Here is a 19,429-nt window from a genome sequence, read left to right as displayed (position 1 = left end):
CTCATATATTTCCTCCTCTGTCAGGTCAAAAAGTGTAATGCGCACTCTGAAAATGCGCTCCTGTCTCCTCCTCCCTCTCCTCAAACCTGCCAAGATCCTCATCCTCCTTGCCATGACGTAGAGTGCAGCCATTGTGGAAAAGTGTCTGAGGCATTCTGGGCCTCTTTATATTGGTTGCACCTGGTTACCACCTGGTTTCACTTAGTGGTATTTTGCATGTGCAAAATGCCATTCTGCGAAAAATCGCAATTTGCGATTTTTTGATGCATCAAATTGCGACTTGTATTTTGCAAATCACATTTTGCGCCTTGCAATTTCATACTGGAAATACCGAATCACAAAATGTGACTCGCAAAACCAGCTCGCAACACAAAAAAAAACGCAAAAATTGCGATTTCTTATTTTTGGTCTGCGAATGCCTTTCGTGCATCGCAGACCTCGTTTTTGCACTCGCAAAAGGCCGATTTTTGCGAATCGCACCGTTTGTGAGTGCAATAACTTTTCATACATCTGGTCCATTATTGGCATGGATCTGTTACTAGGCAAAACTATTGAAATGCAATGGCGAACATTCACTTTTGGTGTGAGGAGCGAACATATAAAGAAATCTATGACAATCCTGATTGGGCATGCAAAGTGGACCCCATTACACGTGCCTCCTCCAAAGGAGCCAGTGTGTATCAAACAGTACCGAATACCTGGAGGTCACAAGGAGATTTCAGAAACTATTCAAGGGCTACTAGATGCAGGCGTGCTTAGACCAGCCATGAAACCATTTAATTCCCCTATATGGCCCATAAAGAAACCGGATGATACATATAGAATGACTGTTGACTATCGACAACTTAACAAAGTAGCCCCGTCCGTGGCAGCCACAGTCCCAGATATCATCACGCTAGTTGAACAGTTGAGCAAAGATGTGGGGGAATGGCATGCTGTAATTGATTTAGCAAATGCCTTTTTCTCGATTTACATTGATGAGGCAAGTCAAGACCAGTTTGCAATAAGCCGGCAAAATAAACAGTTCACGTTCAGAAAGTTGCCCCAGGGGTATGTGCATCGCCCCACCCTGTGCCACGGACTAAAAGCCAGAGATTTAGCTAACATCTCGGCAGGGGACACCCGCCTTGCACATTACATTGATGACATCATGATTACTGGGGAAACCAAAGAACAGGTCTCAGGCACACTGGAGAGGTTAATTGAGTAGTTACAGCAGAGGGGATGGGCTATTAACCCTAAAAAGGTCCAAGGCCCTGCATAAGAGGTCAAATTCCTGGGCACTATTTGGTCAGGGCCAGTAAAAAGAATACCACAGAAAGTGATTGATACGGTACAGCAGCTAAAGGTTCCTACAACAAAAGCAGAAGCACAAAGATTTATTGGTTTAATGGGATTTTGGAGACAACATATTACCTACTTAGAATTAATACTGAGACCATTATATCAAGTCACACAAAAAAGCATGCTTTTCATTGGGGACCTGAACAGCAAGAGGCGTTTAAGGGGGGCAAAAGATGCATTACAGAACTATTTTGCGTGAGGTCCTATCACAGAAAGAGACCCATTCGAGTTGGAAATGATAATACAGGATGTTGTAGTGGTGTGGGGTCTATGACAGAGGCAAGGGAAAAAGAGGGTGCCACAAGCATTTTGGTCAAAGAGATTAACTCCATCCATGAGCAATTACACCCCATTAGAGAAAGAACTATCAGGAGCATTTTGGGCATTAGTGGAAACGGAACGAATAACTGGTGAGCAGCCGGTTACCTTAAGAACAGGGGTCCCTTTACTAGGCTGGATAAGAGAAGGGGGGGGGCTGGCGCTAAAGTAGGCAGAGCACAGGAGTCTACCGTCGTAAAGTGGAAATGGTATCTGCAGCAGAGAGCAAAGCCGGGGCCAGCAGGAGTGTCAAAGATACAAGAAGATATGCTAGGTGCAGTGGACTTTCAGGCAATGGCCCCCTCGTCAAAACTTACCGAAATGGAACCTTCACCGTTCAAAACAGCCCCACCTTTTGAGCAACTTACTGAAGAAGAACAACAAAATGCATGGTTCACAGATGGCACCGCCCGGTACCATCAAGGAAAAAGACAATGGCAAACAGTTGCATTCCATCCTGCTACAGAAACGCTGTTGTTGAGAGGAGGACATAATGGATCAAGCCAGTTTGCAGAACTGCAGGGGGTAGCAGCAGTAATCGAACAGGCCCCCATCAGAGATAAAACATTTTGTTGCGCTGCAGCGCGCAGCGCGAGCCAAACATTCGGCTCGGGCCGTGGCGCGCGGCATGGAGATGTGCTGCGCCCCCAACCTGCTGTGCACTCTAGGAGGCCCCAAATTGGGCATGGGGTCTCGTTCCTACACAGCGCGACGCGCTTACAGGCAGGTCTAACCCCCCCCCACTCACCTGTTCTTGTTATCTTCTTCTTTTTCTTCCTTTTCATTGTGCCTCCCTTTATGTTTTTTCCCATATTACCCCTCTCTTCCCAGCATGCTTTAGTTCCCTACTCTCTATGGCTCCTAGTCCATTATGTTCTATGTGTTTTTCCCTATCTAAGATGGTGTCCTTGCACTTCCTGTTGGTCGCTTTATGTTTTTTGGTATTTAAGGGCTGTGATTCTTTCACGCTGCAACAATTTCTGGTTGGATGGTGTCTTCGCTCCTGCTTCCTCGTATTCGATACTGGTTCATGTCCGTTCCAGTGTAGTTTCCTGTTCTTCTTGCTCTTGTATTTACCCATTCCATTTGCTCCTGTTTCAGAAACTTTTCCTTTCCGGAGGTTTTTTCCCCTTTCAGGGTTTTTTTCCCTCTGGCACTACTTCTGAAGGACACAGCCTGCCCTTGGCCTTTCCATTGCCTGCAGCACCGTGGCTACCAGAAAGAGTCACCCCTACCTGGGCCAAGGCCGAACATTCAGGAACAAGATCCTCGCCACTCGTTCTGCGGGTTAAAGCAGCGCGTAAGTCGTGACACATTTGTGTACACTGACAGTTGGGCCACTTACCAAGGACTAGTAAGCTGGGCCCCAACTTGGCGCAAAGATGGACGGAAAATTAAAGGCACCCCCATCTGGGGAGGCCATCAACTATGGGAAGAGATGTGGAAGAAAGGGCAAAGGTGTCAAATATATGTGGGACATGTGGATGCCCATTTCCATCAGACACCTCTCTTGCATCTCTATTCAACAATACTGCAGATCAGATGGCCAAAACACGGACAGTGATCATCAATGAAGAAGCAGACGCTGCTTTAGCAAATTGGGCCCATGCAACCTCAGGACATCTAGAGAAAATGGCACAGCAACGACAAATTCCAGTTACTAAAGAACAAGTGCAACAAGCACTAAAGGAGTGCCCCACATGCAACTAAATTAGACAAATGCCTCTGCAAAAGAAGCCTAGTGGACATATCAAAAGAGGAACTGCAGCTGCCACAGTGTGGCAATTGGACTTTATAGGGACACTACCAAAAGAAGGAGGAAAAAGCTACGTATTGACCATGGTGGACACCACTCTGGCCTTATGTCGGGTATGCCTTATAAGTCTGCAGACCAGAAGTCCACTTTGCGAGGGTTAACTACCTGATAAAACATTATGGGGTACCTGATGAAATCCAAACAGATAGAGGCACACATTTTTCAGGGAAAGCAGTGCAGGATTGGGCCCAAGAGCCGGGGATTCGGTGGGTATTACACCTTTGCTATTATCCACAAGCTGCAGGCATGATTGAGAGATATAATGGGTTGTTGAAAGGACAGCTAAAAAAGTTATCAACACATCAGACTGTAAAAGGGTGGAGTAGTAATTTAGTCAATGCTTTATTTGAACTAAACAACAGACCAGTTGGGCAGCAAACCCCCTTCATTCCAATGACAGGGCATGATAAAGAACCTACACATACAATGATTGTCTGGAAAACAAACCCTCAAGCCTGATTACCTTTGCAGGCTACTCCTGGCAGTATAGGACTAGATCTGTTTGCTCCAGAAGATGGAGAAGTGCCTGTAGGACAGGTAAAAACCATACCCTTAAGAATAGGAGTGAGAGTACCACCAGGAACCTATGGTAGAATTGCCCCTCGATATAGCCTAGCCATCAAGGGAGTGTCAGCACTTGGGGGCGTCATCGACCCAGATTATAGAGGAGAAGTCAAAGTGGTATTGTTGAACCAAGGAAATGCTGCTGTATCATATCAAGCACATGACAGACTTTCACAGTTGATTTGTGAACCAGCGCATACTCCACATATAGAAGAGAGGTCTGCCCCCCTGATAGTACCCAGAGAGGTGATGGAGGATTTGGAAGTACAGGAAAGAAGGTGTGGGTGCATCATCTGGGGAAAAAGCCAGAAGCAGGAGAAATATTAAGTCAAGGGGTGGGGAGCCCGTATGTTGTACTTTTAAAAAACTCTAATGTACCTGTGTTTGTACCTGCAGTGAGACTCACACCGTGGTCGTAAATGATGACATCTGAATCAGTGATGTGGTTCCTGTTTGCAGTCATAATTGCAACTAGAAGACCCGTTTGGGTTCGACCGAATATAGCAGAGAATGTGGTTACAGACCTCCATGTCATTTGTGCACCACAAGCAGAAAATGTTACCGATGACAAGGGGAAGATTTCACTCTGCAACGTAAAAGTACCTGGAGGCAAGTGGATGGCTGCCAAAGCTGTGACTTGGAAGGTAATGGGACAGCGGATACAACATGCTAATAGACTAAACGAATTGTAAGGAACACCAGCAATAGTACAAGCTTTAAATTATACCTTGAACATGATATGCAAATATTGTGATACCATCGTGCCGTTTACGCCAGCTCCGACATATCCATGTAAACCCTATAATTGTTCTGACAAACAAAGTATTTTACCAGGACATATGGTGGTTGTTACAATGAACAATGAAACCAAAGTAGCTTGATATTACAAACCACCAGCATTCATGTTTTATGTAGCTGAAAGCTGCATGATTAGCAACCTAGGCAACGTTTCCATAGTTCGTTATAGAATAGGATGTAAACAAGCTCTGCATGCAAGCATAATTAACCATATTGTATTACAGATAAATATGGCTAAAGGAAATATCTCAAGTTAGGATCCACTATGTGCTCCATGGACATTGCAGATATGGCCATTACCAAAGCTACGTATTAGAAGAGATCTAGGATCCTTGATAGCCGGAGCCACCGGAATAGGGGTAGGGACCTTAAATTCTTTTGATATTGAAGCCATTAGGAATAAGTTAGCATCTGCAGGATATAGGGCCAGATGTAGGTAGGTGGCAAATTGCGAGTTGCAATTTGCGAGTCCTTCCGACCCGCAAATTGCAACTCGCAATTTGCTATGCAGAACGGTGTCTCAGACACCGTCTGCGACTCGCTATGGGGTCGCAAAGACCCACCTCATTAATATTAATGAGGTGGGTCGCAATTTGCGACCCCATAGAGAGTCAGGGCACTCACGGGGATGGTGGCCTGCTGAGAACAGCAGACCACCATGTCCGTGACTGCTTTTAAATAAAGCAGTTTTTTTTTTTCAAAGTGCAACCCGTTTTCCTTAAAGGAAAACGAGCTGCACTTTGAAAATAAAACCGAAACCTTTTGTTTCGGTATTTTTCAGGGCAGGTAGTGGTCCATTGGACCACTGCCTGCTCTCAAAAATTAGTTTTTGTGCCAGACACAAAGGGGAAGGGGTCCCATGGGGACCCCTTCCCGTTTGCGCCTGGGTTACCATCCACTTCAAGTGGATGGTAACTGCGCCTTCATTTGCGACCGCAATCGCGGTCGCAAATGAATATACATAGCATTGCGAGTCGCTAATAGGAAGGGAACACCCCTTCCTATTAGCGAGTCAGAAATGCATTTTGCGAGTCGGATCCGACTCGCAAAATGCATTTCTGCATTCCGGTGAGGCTTTTGCGACTTGCAAACGGCGTTTTTCGCCGTTTGCGAGTCGCAAACGCTTTGCTACATCTGGCCCATAGTACAGGAGAGGCCATTAATGTCATTTCTCAATGGGGGCCCACACACTCGCAGGAGATATGGAAAGTCCTACGGGCGTTGTACCGTGATTGGCAATGGCATAATTTCACATATGAGCAATTTAGAAAAAGCTTTCAAAACACACAGGCAGTGTCCAAAGGAATTCAATGTCTATTATGGCAAAGCATTGTTAATCAACAGTATGTAGATTTTAAAGCATAATGGGGACAGCTCCAAGGCGAGTATTGGAGATAACAATTGCGTTTGCCCGAGGAGATATGAGTAAAGCCCATACAGTTTAATTGTGAAGAAGAAATGTGTTATGCTCATTTTGATACAGCAAGAAGTGATCTTCCTCCTGAAATTTGGTGCCCTTTTATATTGCTCCCCGTAGTAATAGTAAAAGAATGGTGGATACCTCATACTGACAAAAAGTGGATTGATCAGACAAACGCACTGTAGATCCCACCAGATGCACAGATTGGTCTAAGGGGTGGGTATGTACCCACACAGGACGGTTGCTAGACCCATGCCTTCACCCAATACCAGGAGAATACGAAAGGTTACCTTATCCTATTAATGGCACAGACTTATATCAGATAGGGACGGAGAGTGTATGTTATGTTACTAATCATCCCTTAATCATTAACGGATTTGTACAAACCACAGGGGAGCAACTAATGTGTATGTGTAATGTTACCAACATTATTGACATAAGTACTCACATCCTATACTGGCCAACTAAGTTCACCACAACCACATTACAAACGCAAATGCAAGCACAGTTAGAATGGAAAATCCTGCTTGTTGCTAAACTACCCCGACTAGAGGCAATCAGGCTAAACGCACAAGTCACATTTGCAAAATTTGATATGGCAGCTAGACACACCAAGGATACAGCCATACAGATGACCATAGATGCTAAACAGCTTTATACTAAAATACAAGCGCTTAGAATAATGCTGACTGATATTCGTAGCAACCTAGCTGGAGAAATGCCAAAGTAAATGATTTTTGTTTTGCATGCATCAAGCTCATCTAAGGGTTGGAGTGATCAGTGTAGAGAAAGGTGCGGAAGACATTGTGACGCAAAGGGTTAATTAGTCTGAGCAGTGTAGATGAGAGTGATACATACAGAAACCTGAACCGTACATGGAAAGGTCCATGATGTCACGTTCAAGCTTGTTTTCCACCATTCCATAGATAATATTATCCGCAGTCTGCATGTGCAAGAAGCAGGAAGTGTGGGAGAGAGACAAGCAAAGGTTGCTCTAACCCTGAGAAAGGGAGTCCAGGAAAAGGCCAGAAAATAATGACTAGTGAACAACAGGGCAGCCAAGGGAAATGTACTGATAACATAACTAGAAAATGCGAGAAAGGAATAGAGTCCAAGCTTCAGGTTATTTAAGCACCGAAGCACGGGTGGGGGAATTGAAGCTCGCAGATGGAGTTTTGCAAGCTGCCATCGCCCACATCGCTGCCTCCCTGGCTGTGCTGTTCTTAGACTGCGACGCTCGAGGGGGAGAGAGGTCCGAGCAAGCGGGAGAGGACATCCCAGCATTGTGGATAAAGTTAAGTTCCACCCAGGGATGAAAGGCCTTTGTTTCTCTGCTTTATTCTGATTGATTAACATACTAGCACTATGTCTGTCATCTGATGTATTCTGCTCATTTATATTTGATTTTTTCTTGAACGTCTCAATGTGAATGTAATGCAGTAGCTGAATATGCATTTCCTAGGCAGTCAATTAATGCAGTGTTGTATAGTAAAGCCATATTGGTGAACTCTTTGCATACATATAAATAGATATTTTATTGCTATTTTCATTCTACTATGTTGGTGTGCCAAACGTGTATATATAAGATATATATATATATATATATATATATATATATTTCTCTGAACATTCTATTAAAGCTAATTTGTGTGCATTATTGGTGTGTGGTCCTTCATTGAGCGTCCTTATTGACTTATATCGATCAGATCAGGTGTCAATCAATCATCTGGAAAAGACACTTGGGTTTGTAGTTTTGGATCAAAAACATTATCAATATCAGTGGCAGTCAAGGAGGTAGCCCATTGTATCCATCTCTGATGTAATGCATTAGCATTCGGAACACTAGGGGGGTCATTTTGACCTCGGCGGTCTTTTTTAAAGACCGCCGAGGGACCGCCGTACGGAAGACCGCCAGTGGTGGCGGTTTGCTGCTCGGCCTATTATGACCGTTGGCAGCTCTCCGTCCTTTTACGGACGGAGAGCCGCCAACAGCCATACTGGCGGGAGGCGGGGAAGTGGAGGTTGCTCCACCTCCACCGCCACGTCCTGTGATTCGCCGTGACGGTGTTCTGTTGGCGGTGTTGTGTCGGCGGAGCTGCCCCCATGGCTCCAGTCCCCTCCCGGAGGATCGTCGGACCAGGTAAGTCGATCGTCCGTGAGGGGAGGGGGGTGGGGGTGTTGTGTTTTGTGTGGGTGCATGGGGATGTGCGTGTGTGTATGTAGAGGGGGTGTGTGAGTGCGTGTATGCTTGCAGGGGTGTTGTGTGTATGGGAATGAGTGCGTGTATGTAACCGCCATGGTCATAATTCCACAAAGTAAGACCGCCAAGCCTTTTGGCAGTCTTACTGCCGGTTCTCCGCCTTCCGCCAGGGTCATAATGACCCCTTAGCTTTGGTAACTGACTCAAGGCCTGGAACTGGGGTAACAACAATAACGCGTTTTCCCTGGGCTAGTGGTCTCTCCTTGATGACCTCCATCTGAACTGCAGTCAATATTTTTTCTGTAGGTGCAAACCACATTTCAGCGTTGGAGTACAAATGTAATTTTTATGCTATTGGAACTGTGTCACCATCATTGTATGTAACATATGTGAAACCAATAGTACTCAGGATTACACATGTTTATTTTGTATACACGTTTGTAAATGTTAAGCTTCAAGCATGTCAGTCTGCAATGATCTAAGAATTTGTTTATATTGTGGTGTCCAATGTTTGCTTGAGACATATGGACGTATTACATTATATTGTGGCTTTTATGCACTGTGCATAGTCCGGAGTGTATATTCTGCCACAATTAAAGAAACCTAACAAGGATTGTAATTTCTGATGGTATTTGGTGGTTGTAGTTGTGAACTCTAGAAAGTGTGGTGCCAGACTGTTCCCCTCATTTGACAGCTCATATCCAAAACATAGGACACTGAGAAAGACAATTTTAGTTTTCTTAAAGTTGAATTTGTAGCCATATTTGGCAAATCCCAATACAATGTGATCTACCCTGGCCAATGTGCCAAATGTATCTGTCAGATAGAAGTCAACTACATAGGACAATGCCTCAGTATCAATGTCATGCAATATTGATGTCACACGGGCTCAGAACCATTATCAATTGTTCTTATACGCTGGGGGTAGATGAAAAAAATTACGCTGAGGGCCTAATGCAGAAAATTAACTTAGATCTCTACTCTCAGGTGCTAGAATTGGGCAGAAAAAACATTGGAAATGTAAATATCAAATGTTGTTTTGTGTTTTTTGCACACAATGTTGTTCATTAAGGATGTGCTATGTGACTTTTGAATGCCAAATGTGCATGTGTGACTATTTGAATATCTGTAATCTAAGACTCTTCTGTAAGAATGGTCTGGTTGTCAACACCAGGACAGTGCGCGCTCTATGGGCGACTAGACTGCAAAAACCCAACACTCTCAAGATAATGTAATTAATGCATTGTGTTGATATGTTATTGTTTAACCTTTTGCATTGCAGAATTCAATCCTGAAGATTCATTCTTAAGGTGCTTATAAATACTGTTCATTTGCAATGCATTGCTGCAGGCTTTCAGAGTGAGTCAGGGTGTGGTCCCTTTCCAGGGCCTTCTAGAAGTTTTCCCTGCAGCATGCCTGGGTGTGGTTGTGGGCTGGGCCAAGACTCTATAAAAGGGAGCCAGCCCCGCTCCACGTGCTCACTATTCAGAGGTCCCGTGCAGAGCAGCAGCAACTTCCTAAGTTCTTGTTCCGGTGGCCTACTTTGATTTTCCAGGCCACGCCCTTTCACTCGGCTGGGTGATTCTTGATTGGGGCGGTAAGACGGAGGTCGGGCTGGGCCCCCGACTCCGTATCGATGACACTCGAATTCTTGGGCCTAATTCTTCTTGATGTATAATTTGCTCTTGCGTGTGTGAATGTGCGTTTGGACTTTTCATGACATTTGCATGCTGGCATTCGAATCGGCAAGACACGTGATTCTTTAATTGTGCTTAATTCATGATATTCATTGTGCGCTACCATTTCTTGGCAGTTTCATGGTGGCCCTCGAATCGGCAAAACGTGCAATTCTTTCATTGTGCTTAATTCATGATATTCATTGTGCGCTATCATTTCTTGCCTGTTTCATGGTGGCCTTCGAATCGGCAAAACGCGCGATTCTTTTATTGTGCTTAATTCATGATATTCATTGTGCGCTACCATTTCTTGGCAATTTCACAGTGGTTTTCGAATCGGCAAGACGCGCAATTCTTTCGTTGTGCTTAATTCATGATATTCATTGTGCGCTACCATTTCTTGGCAGTTACATGGTGGCCTTCGAATCGGCAGGATGCACAATTAGTTTTCTAGTGATTTAACTCTTGATGCTCATTGTGCGCTACCATTTTCTTGGCAGTTTGATGGTGACCTTCGAATCAGCAAGACATGCGATTCTTGTCTTGTGCATATTTCATGATAATCAATGTGCGCTACCATATTCCTTGACAGTTTCATGGTGGCATACAAATCGGCAAAACGTGCGATTCTTTCCTTGTGATTAATACACGAAATTCATTGTACTCAACCATTCCTTGGTAGTTTTATGGTGGCGTTCGAAGCGGCAAGATGCGTGATTAGCTTCTTACTGACTTAACCTTTGATCTTCATTGTGCTCTACCATTCCATGGCAGTTACATGGTGGCATTCGAATCGGCAAGACACGCGATTCCTCCTTCGTGTTTTAATTCATGATACTCATTGTTGCGCTACTATTCTAAGTCATTTATTTGATAGTATTCCAGTTGACAAGTCGCGTGATTTATTCCTTGAATCTACGTTGTGTTATTCATGGTGCACAATCCTCCTATGGTATTTAATACTTATATGAAAACCTGCAATGTGCCCAATTCACTTTCCAATGTTTTGAGAGAACACAAGAAGATCAGAGTTCTAGATGTAATGCTGTGTGTTCCTGAAAATTATTCTTAAATTAAGATTCATATGAAGGTTCAGAAATTATTCAGATGGTTTCCTGATTTTCATGCTCAAGAAAGTATTTGAATCTGAAAGCTTTATCTAGCCTCTCTTGTTTCCTCCCACAGGTATTCAGTCATCTAAAGCCTAGTCATTATAAGATTGTTCTTAGGTTGTCCACGTTTTCAGAATGACAATGCTTAGAGTCATAGCATAACACTGATTTTATGAGAGGTTATTTTGATGTTGTGTGTTCTAACCTTTTGCTTCCTACAGGTCTCCTTCCCAGCTGTTCCCTTCCTAATCCCCTTTTCCCCACTTGGACTCTCTTAGACTCTGTGACAAATCTAATCAGAGTACTGGAGCTGTCTTGTGGTGGAAGTGTTGGGAACGTGCACAGACCCCGAGGATCTGGTGACTCTGACATGGTTTAGCGATGGGAAACAAAGGGTTAACATAGTCGATACACTGGGTTCAATTGCTCCCTGGTACTTGAGCTGTGAGAGAATTTCCCCTCACTGGGGCTTTTCCATCATGATTTATTGGATATTGAGGTTGTATTTGTGGGTTGGACCGTATTAGTAAAATGTGATAAGGAGAATCTCTATCCCAGCCCACATAGTTGCGGTATAGCACTGGTGCCTGTGCTAGAGCCTAATCTGCAGCGTAGGCTTTTTTTCACTGGATCTGGAAAAAGCAATGAGAAAGAAGGCAACATATCATCTTCACCTTGCATGAGTACTCAGACAAACTCTGGCAGCCAATCTTGTTCTGCCAGAAGGATGTCATAGCTTAGAATTAATCTTTCTCAGAAAATGGCTTTAATTGTGCTCTTGATGTACCCTTCAATTTTAATTTTTAATTTGTAGACCTTGTTGGGTAGGGCGACACGCCTGTCTGGTGTTTCGACTTCAAGGTAGTTGTTAGTTGCTGTTACCTCTAGAAGCTCTTGAAGATTCTAGCGAAGTATCATGACCTCTGCTGCGCTGTCTAGCAGAGTCACTACCCACATCTTGTTCTTCAGTAATGTTCTCAATATGTGTGGCATATTTAGCCGAAATCACCTCAACCTTCTTCTTTTCGAAATGGTGTTATTGCTGTGGAAATTTCACTTCCTTTTTTATCATGATGTCAGATGAGTTTTGTGAGTCTTTTTTCTGGTTCATGTTCTCATTTTCTGTTATGACCAACCACCTCTCTCGGTATGTTTATCTGATGAGTCCTGAAAGGTACAAGAAGGGCGTGTATCAGTTTACTGATACCTGTCAGAAGGTTTCAAATTGTCACAATTTCTTAAATCGTAACATTTCTCTGCGGTCTCCAACTGTGGAGATTCTCCTCATAGTTTAATTTGATTTTTGTTTGTCCGAGCTCTTCTTAGAACCCTCTTCCGCTTGCTTGGTATTATCATTTTTGAAATTAGCTTTCAGTTGTGGTTTATTTGGTCTGGCCGCCAGACTATCCCAACCGATACTATTATAAGTTTTGGTTATAATGTTTGGCAGCTCAATTTTAGGTAGCTCCTGGTCTGCTTCAGGAACCTCCCGGAGCCGCTGGCATACAGCCAATGCTGCTGCTTCCACTTTTTATGTTACTTAAAATAATTGAAGAGACTGTGGCAAAAATTCCCATTAATGTTATCCCCGAACCCGGCACAGGGGCTGCCCTGTGTTCATTTTGTATTTGTTTTAACACTTCCAGAAGATTTACAAGTGTTGGTGTTCCATGTATTGTGGTATGTATTGCAGCAAATACTATGCATCGTCTACAGAGGGGACCATCCCTAATGGCAAGTATATTGTGAGAATTAATTGTTTATCTTGGGGTCCGTTATACGGAAGCACTGCTTCCAGTTGGTTTGTTTTATATGCAATCCGAAAGAGACTTTCTTCAAATTTGGTGGGAACCTTACCCATAATTCCATTGATTTTTACGTGATTTACACCAGGGGTTGCCAATTGCTGCTTACGTGGAGCAGCATTCAGAAATTGCACTACAAATTGTATCAAGTGTCTGTATATTCAAACTAGGTTAGTATATAGGGGGTGCAGATCCCCTGCCTAAAAATGTTGTATGTTTGGAAATTGTGGCCCTCATTATGACATTGGCAGTAAATCCCACTTACCGCCACACTGACTGCTGCCAACTTACCGCCACGGATATCTGTTCACCATATGACACACAAACACCAATCCGTCAGTCTTCAGCCACAGACACAAATCCGCCACACCAAAGGTCACTGATAAACTGGCGGTATTAAAACCCACACTGTTACGCCAACAGAACCACGCCTACCACATTCTGACCCATGAATCACCACGGTGGACATTCAACGGCGGTAAACCATTGGCGGTACATACTGCTGCTCTCAAAATGGACACACACAGACAAAACACCACCACATTGGACAATTCAAACAACACACACCTGACACCTATTCACACACCACACCGACACACCCACACCAGTATAAAACACACACACACACACATTACCCACAACCCTTTACCATTCCAAACAATTGCCAGCAGAGAGACATCAAGACCACAGACACAACCAGAGCCACACACTATACTCACCTATACACCCCTTACTCACCACACATCACACACCCCAACACATTACCCAACACACCCTCACCTACACACCTCACACAACACCCATGGCACCACAAAGACACACCCGTTTCACAGAGGAGGAGCTAAGGGTCATGGTGGAGGAAATCATCAGGGTAGAGCCACAGCTATTTGGAGCACAGGTGCAGCAGATATCAGTAGCTAGGAAGATGGAGCTATGGCGGAGAATCGTGGACAGGGTCAACGCCGTGGGACAGCACCCAAGAACTAGGGATGACATCAGGAAAAGGTTGAACGACCACAGGGGGAAGTACGTTCCATTGCAGCAAGACACCAGCTCGCTGTAAAGAGGACTGGCAGTGGACCCCCGCCTCCTCCCCCACAACTAACAGCATAAGAGGAGCAAGTCTTGGCAATACAGCATCCTGAGGAGGGCATGGCTGGAGTAAGAGGAGGACTGGACTCCTGTAAGTCAACTCTCTACTACTACTACCCCCTACCTGCATGCCATCACATACTCCCACCCTCACTCCCATCACTCCACTCCACCCCACACACACCACCATCACATCTCACTCATCCCAATGCCAAGCCCTGCATGCTCTACCAATGCATGGACACCCCTCACAGCCCTGCATGGACACTCATCACTAAAGCATGCACATTATAGAGAACTAATCATCCCACCATACACCAACGTACACAAGTGAAAGCTGCCAGGGCAAATACATCCAAAGAGGGCAAGCCACGGATGCACAATATGTCAGACACAGAAACCATAACACATCATTTACATCCACACAGGTACCCCAGCTAATGTCAGCGAATAGGAGATGCCAGCAATATCCAGTCCCCCAACAGAAGAAGCCCACATTGATGACAGCAACTCTGGTCTTCAGGATCTGAATGACCTACTTGGCCCATCAGGGACCTCTGGACAGCCGGTTACCCAGGCCCAGTCACACACCACCACAGATCCTCCACCATCAGGAAACACCACCACAGCACCCACCCAGCGTACCCACACCTCTGTTCCCAGGACATGTCAATCAGCAGTGTGTCCACCTCTACAGGGACCCCAGGCCACACCTCATACGCAAGACAATCAGGAACCTGGGGTCAGTGGCGGTGGGCACACGGTTCAGGGGACAGAGGCACAAGCCAACAGGGAAACTGAGAGGAGTGCTGTCTGCCAGGGGGAGGACAGGCCCAGGGAATCGACTCTCCAGGAGGCACTTGTAGAGACCCTGGGAGCTTATCAACATTCCCAGGACATGATGGGCCAGATCCTGGACAATGTGCCTGAGGACAGGCGGCTGCAAGAGGGACAGTACCAGGAGACCAGGGAGGACATGCAGGCCATCAACAACACCCTGATCTCCATAGCAGGGGTGCTGGCAGACATGGTCAATATTATGACAGTCACACACCAGCAGGCACCTGCCACAAGCCAGACATCTGAACAGCCTTCCACCTCCGCTACCACTAGTGGACAGGAGGCCCCGCCACAGGACTCACCGGCCACCAGCACCCCTCCCCCTACAGAAGGAAAACCACCCCGCAAATGTTCCCTGCGATCCATACAGAGACACTTGCCAAGACCCCCGCCAGAAAATGAGACTCTCCTGATTGTCACCCTTGCGTCCCACTCAGTCACCCTGTCCACCTTGGAACTGCCATTGATCCCCTTCCTATGTCCCCTTGGACAATGCAACTGTGCTACAAACAGACTGGAACAATACCCTGGACTTTCCTCCATCATCACCCCATCCCATTGCACTTGCCCCTCTATATTTTTACACTTCAATAAACACCCTTGGAGAAAAAAAAAGAAGTTTGGAGTATGTCATGTATATGAAATATGTATTCATTGAAACAGGTACAAACTTTGCAATTCAACTGTACAGAAAATTAGCATAGATTAATAACCTGTAGCTGGCTGCAGTGATCACACCAGGAGTATATGTGAGGTCACCAACATCTGCAAAATGAATTGCCAGAGGGAACAGTAAGTGGGCTTAGAGGTGGGAAATATCAGCATGCCAGTGCCACAGAAATTCAAACACATGTGATTGAAATGTGAAATAACACTGTCTTACCTGCGTGTCATTGGAAGTATTATCTGATCACGAATGTTCTGTTGTCCTCACTGTCCACAGGGTCCACTGCTGGCACACGGGCATCTCCAGCCTCCTCCTGCAGGAATGGGACATGGCGCCTGAGGGCAAGGTTATGCAACATGCAGTACGCCACCACTATCTGGCAGACCTTCTTGGGTGAGTGGCACAGGGATCCACCTGTCAGATGGAGGCACTGTAACCTGGCCTTCAGGAGGCCAAATGTCCTTTCAATTATCCTTCTGGTTCGCCCCTGGGCCTCATTATAACGTTCTTCTGCCCTTGTCCTGGCATTCCTCACAGGGGTCAGCAGCCATGAGAGGTTGGGGTAATCAGAGTCACCTGAAATATTGAGGGACAACATTTATCCACACACTATCCCATATGGCCCACACCATACCCATACACCAACATATACTGGGTGGGAACCAGGGCTCACCTATTGGCCATACCCTGTGCCTCTGTAGTTGGGCCATCACATTTGGGATGCTGCTATTCCTCAGGAAAAAGGCATCATGCACCGACCCAGGATACTGGTCCACCAAGCACACCATCTGTACATTCATAGAGTGGAAACTCTTCCGATTTCAAAACACCTGTTCATTCTGGGGGGAGGGGCAAATGCAATATGTGTTCCATCAATCGCCCCAATTATGTTGGGGATATGTCCCATTGCATAGAACTCGGCCTTCACTGTGGCCAAATCTTCAACCTGGGGGAAAACAATGTAGCTGCACATGTGTTTAATCAGGGCAGTCAACACTCTTGTCAGCACTCTTGAGAACATTGGCTGTGACATTCCTGATGCCAAGCCCATTGTCACTTGGAAAGAACCAGTTGCTAGGAAATGGAGCACTGATAGAACTTGCACAAGAGGGGGGATCCCAGTGGGGTGACGGATAGCAGATATCAGGTCAGGCTCCAGTTGGGCACACAGCTCAGTGATTGTGACCCTGTCAAGTCTATAGGTGAGTATTATGTGCCTGTCCTCCAGTGTTGCTAAGTCCACCAGGGGTCTGTACACGGGGGTATGTCTCCATCTCTTATTCATCCACAGCAATAGGAATCAATGGGGCAAAAGAGTGAGGAGCCAGTCACAAACTGAACAATGGAGCCACAACAGAACTTTGCATTCTGTTAACTTGTAATGGGTCAGTGTGATTTGTCCAGTATGTCCTAATTTCACCAGTGACACAGCAATTTTCCAGGGCCTGCCCCCCACCAAAATGGAGTCTGTCTGTCCCGTGTGGAGGGACGGGAGGGAAATGAGGTAATTCCACTGACGTTGTGTGCCGTTGCGAGAAGCGGTCGGGAACTGCCGCGCAACTCCTCATTGGTTAACATTGGGCCCTATGAGTTACAGTAGTCAATGGTGATCTATGCCGGCGGTGACGGTATGCACCGCCGTGGACGTGACCGCCATTTTCTATCTCATCCCTCACTTGCTACCTGATCTTCCACAGGAAAGGACCTACACTGCATGTGCTGCTGTGACCTGTGTCTGGAACCTACCATGGCCTGTGTGACCAGAGAAAGGGCCCCATCCTTCACTTTGGAGGAGTTGGAGAGACTGGTTGATGGGGTCCTACCCTAGTACGGACTGCTGTATGGGTCCCCAGACCAACAGGTGAATGCCCCGTGGGCACGATGCATGTGGCATGAATGCATGGAGTCGTGTGTGTGAAGGCCAAGTGTAAGGGGGGTTGGTGAATGTCCTCTGGGCAGCGTACAGGTTGTGTACTGGGCTGTTAGAAATGGGGTTTCTGGTTGGCTAGGGTCTGCACCTCAGCCAGGCATAACTTACCCACTCTAGTCAGGGCAAGGGAGTTACACGTCCAAGATAACCCCTGCTCACCCCCTTGGTAGCTTGGCACGAGCAGTCAGGCTTAACCTGGAGGCAATGTGTAAAGCGTTTGCACAACACAAACACACATGTGACGCAATATCCCCACCACAAAGGAAACACAACACCAGATTATATGAAAATATACTGTATTGTACACAACGTAATTATCAGACCAACATCACATAACAGTACTATCCTGCTACCTTAGCAGTTGTCAGAACGTTACACATTAGTTACCCTGCAAACTAGCAGTAGTCACACATAACACACAGGTTACTCAGTATTCTACAACATAAGCAGTAGTCAGGAAACACGTTATCACATTAGGACACTTGTCATAAGAATATCATAAAACGCCCATAGTAGGAACATTAGAAAATCTATGGCAAGTTAAGGAAACATATTAGCAAGTCATGCCCATAAAAGGAACATTTGCACATATATGTAAAAGCATCATAGAACAGGTAGGCAATATATTATAATTAGTAAAGTCTGTAGAAAGAACTTCAATTATAACTCCATTGGTTTCTTTAAACAGTACCTGTTTGATGAAGAGGCACTTCTGGTGCCTAAAACGAATAATGGGGCCCCCGGCGCTCTTCTGCGCAAAACGGGGGCCTCCCTAAACCTGGCAGATAGAGAGGGGCAGCACGCACCCTCTCTGATTCATTGACGGGCCCCTTCTGGGACCCGTGATCACTGGGGGGCCCCCCTGGCCTCCACCGGCCCTCTCCAGGAGGGGCCCAAGTCAGGGAAATCCTGTGAAGGGGGAGGGGGCGCCTCGCGCTCCCTCCTCGTTGAAACACGGGCCCCTCCGGGGACCAGCTACTCCTGAGGTCTCCCGGGACCTTCGTGGCCCTGCCACTACGGGAGACCCCTAGAGAAAATACTCCTGGCCCGCGAGGGGGCCAACACGAGAGCTGGGGGCCAGGGCGAGCCTCCCGTGAGGCTGCCGCCCGGCCGAGATAGCAGGAGAGTCCTCCGGGACTCCTGTGCGCGAGGGAGAGGCGTCCTCCTCTCCCTCGACCTCCGGATGACGTCGCGGCCCAAGGTAGGGCCTTCCGGTGCCCCTGGGGGACTCCAAAGAGCAGTCCTCGCCCCGGGGGCACCAACAGGAGCACGCTTGCTCCTTACACTAAAACGGAGGTTTCCTTCGTGCCCTGGGGGCACAGTGCTGAGCGCGAACCTCGTGCTCGGGGATATTTTCAGAACCCGGCTGCAGCGGTGATTTCCAATCAGCAGAGACGCGCTCCATGAAGCGCGAGGGCACAATTTAAAGCCCGGGCTGCGGCGGTGATTTCCTGTAGTCCAAGAAAAGCGCTTTCAAAGCGCGATAGCACCGCAGCAACTTCAACACTGAAAATAATGCCTTTTTCTCTTAAAGCATCCTGGGCAAAGATGTACAAGATCGTTGCAGGGGTCAGGGGCCACAGCACCCTGCCCCTGGGAACAATAATCAAGGAGAAGGTACAGGGCTGGTGGGTCCAGCTACAGGCCAGCACAAGGGGTGCAGTTGGTGGCAGTTCCTCCTAGTGACCAGGCAGGTCACAGGTCAGCACAGCAGCAGCAGTCCAAGGCGGTTTCCTGGTGAGTCCATTCATCAGCGTTCTGTGTCCAGTTTCAAGTTCCAAGATTGTTCAAATTGTGGGGAAAATTCCCCTGTACTTATAGTCCTGTTTTTACAGTGTTTTACAATG

This window comes from Pleurodeles waltl, chromosome 9 (genome assembly GCF_031143425.1).
Source record: "Pleurodeles waltl isolate 20211129_DDA chromosome 9, aPleWal1.hap1.20221129, whole genome shotgun sequence".
Lineage (NCBI taxonomy): Eukaryota > Metazoa > Chordata > Amphibia > Caudata > Salamandridae > Pleurodeles > Pleurodeles waltl.
This window is presented reverse-complemented; position numbering follows the sequence as displayed.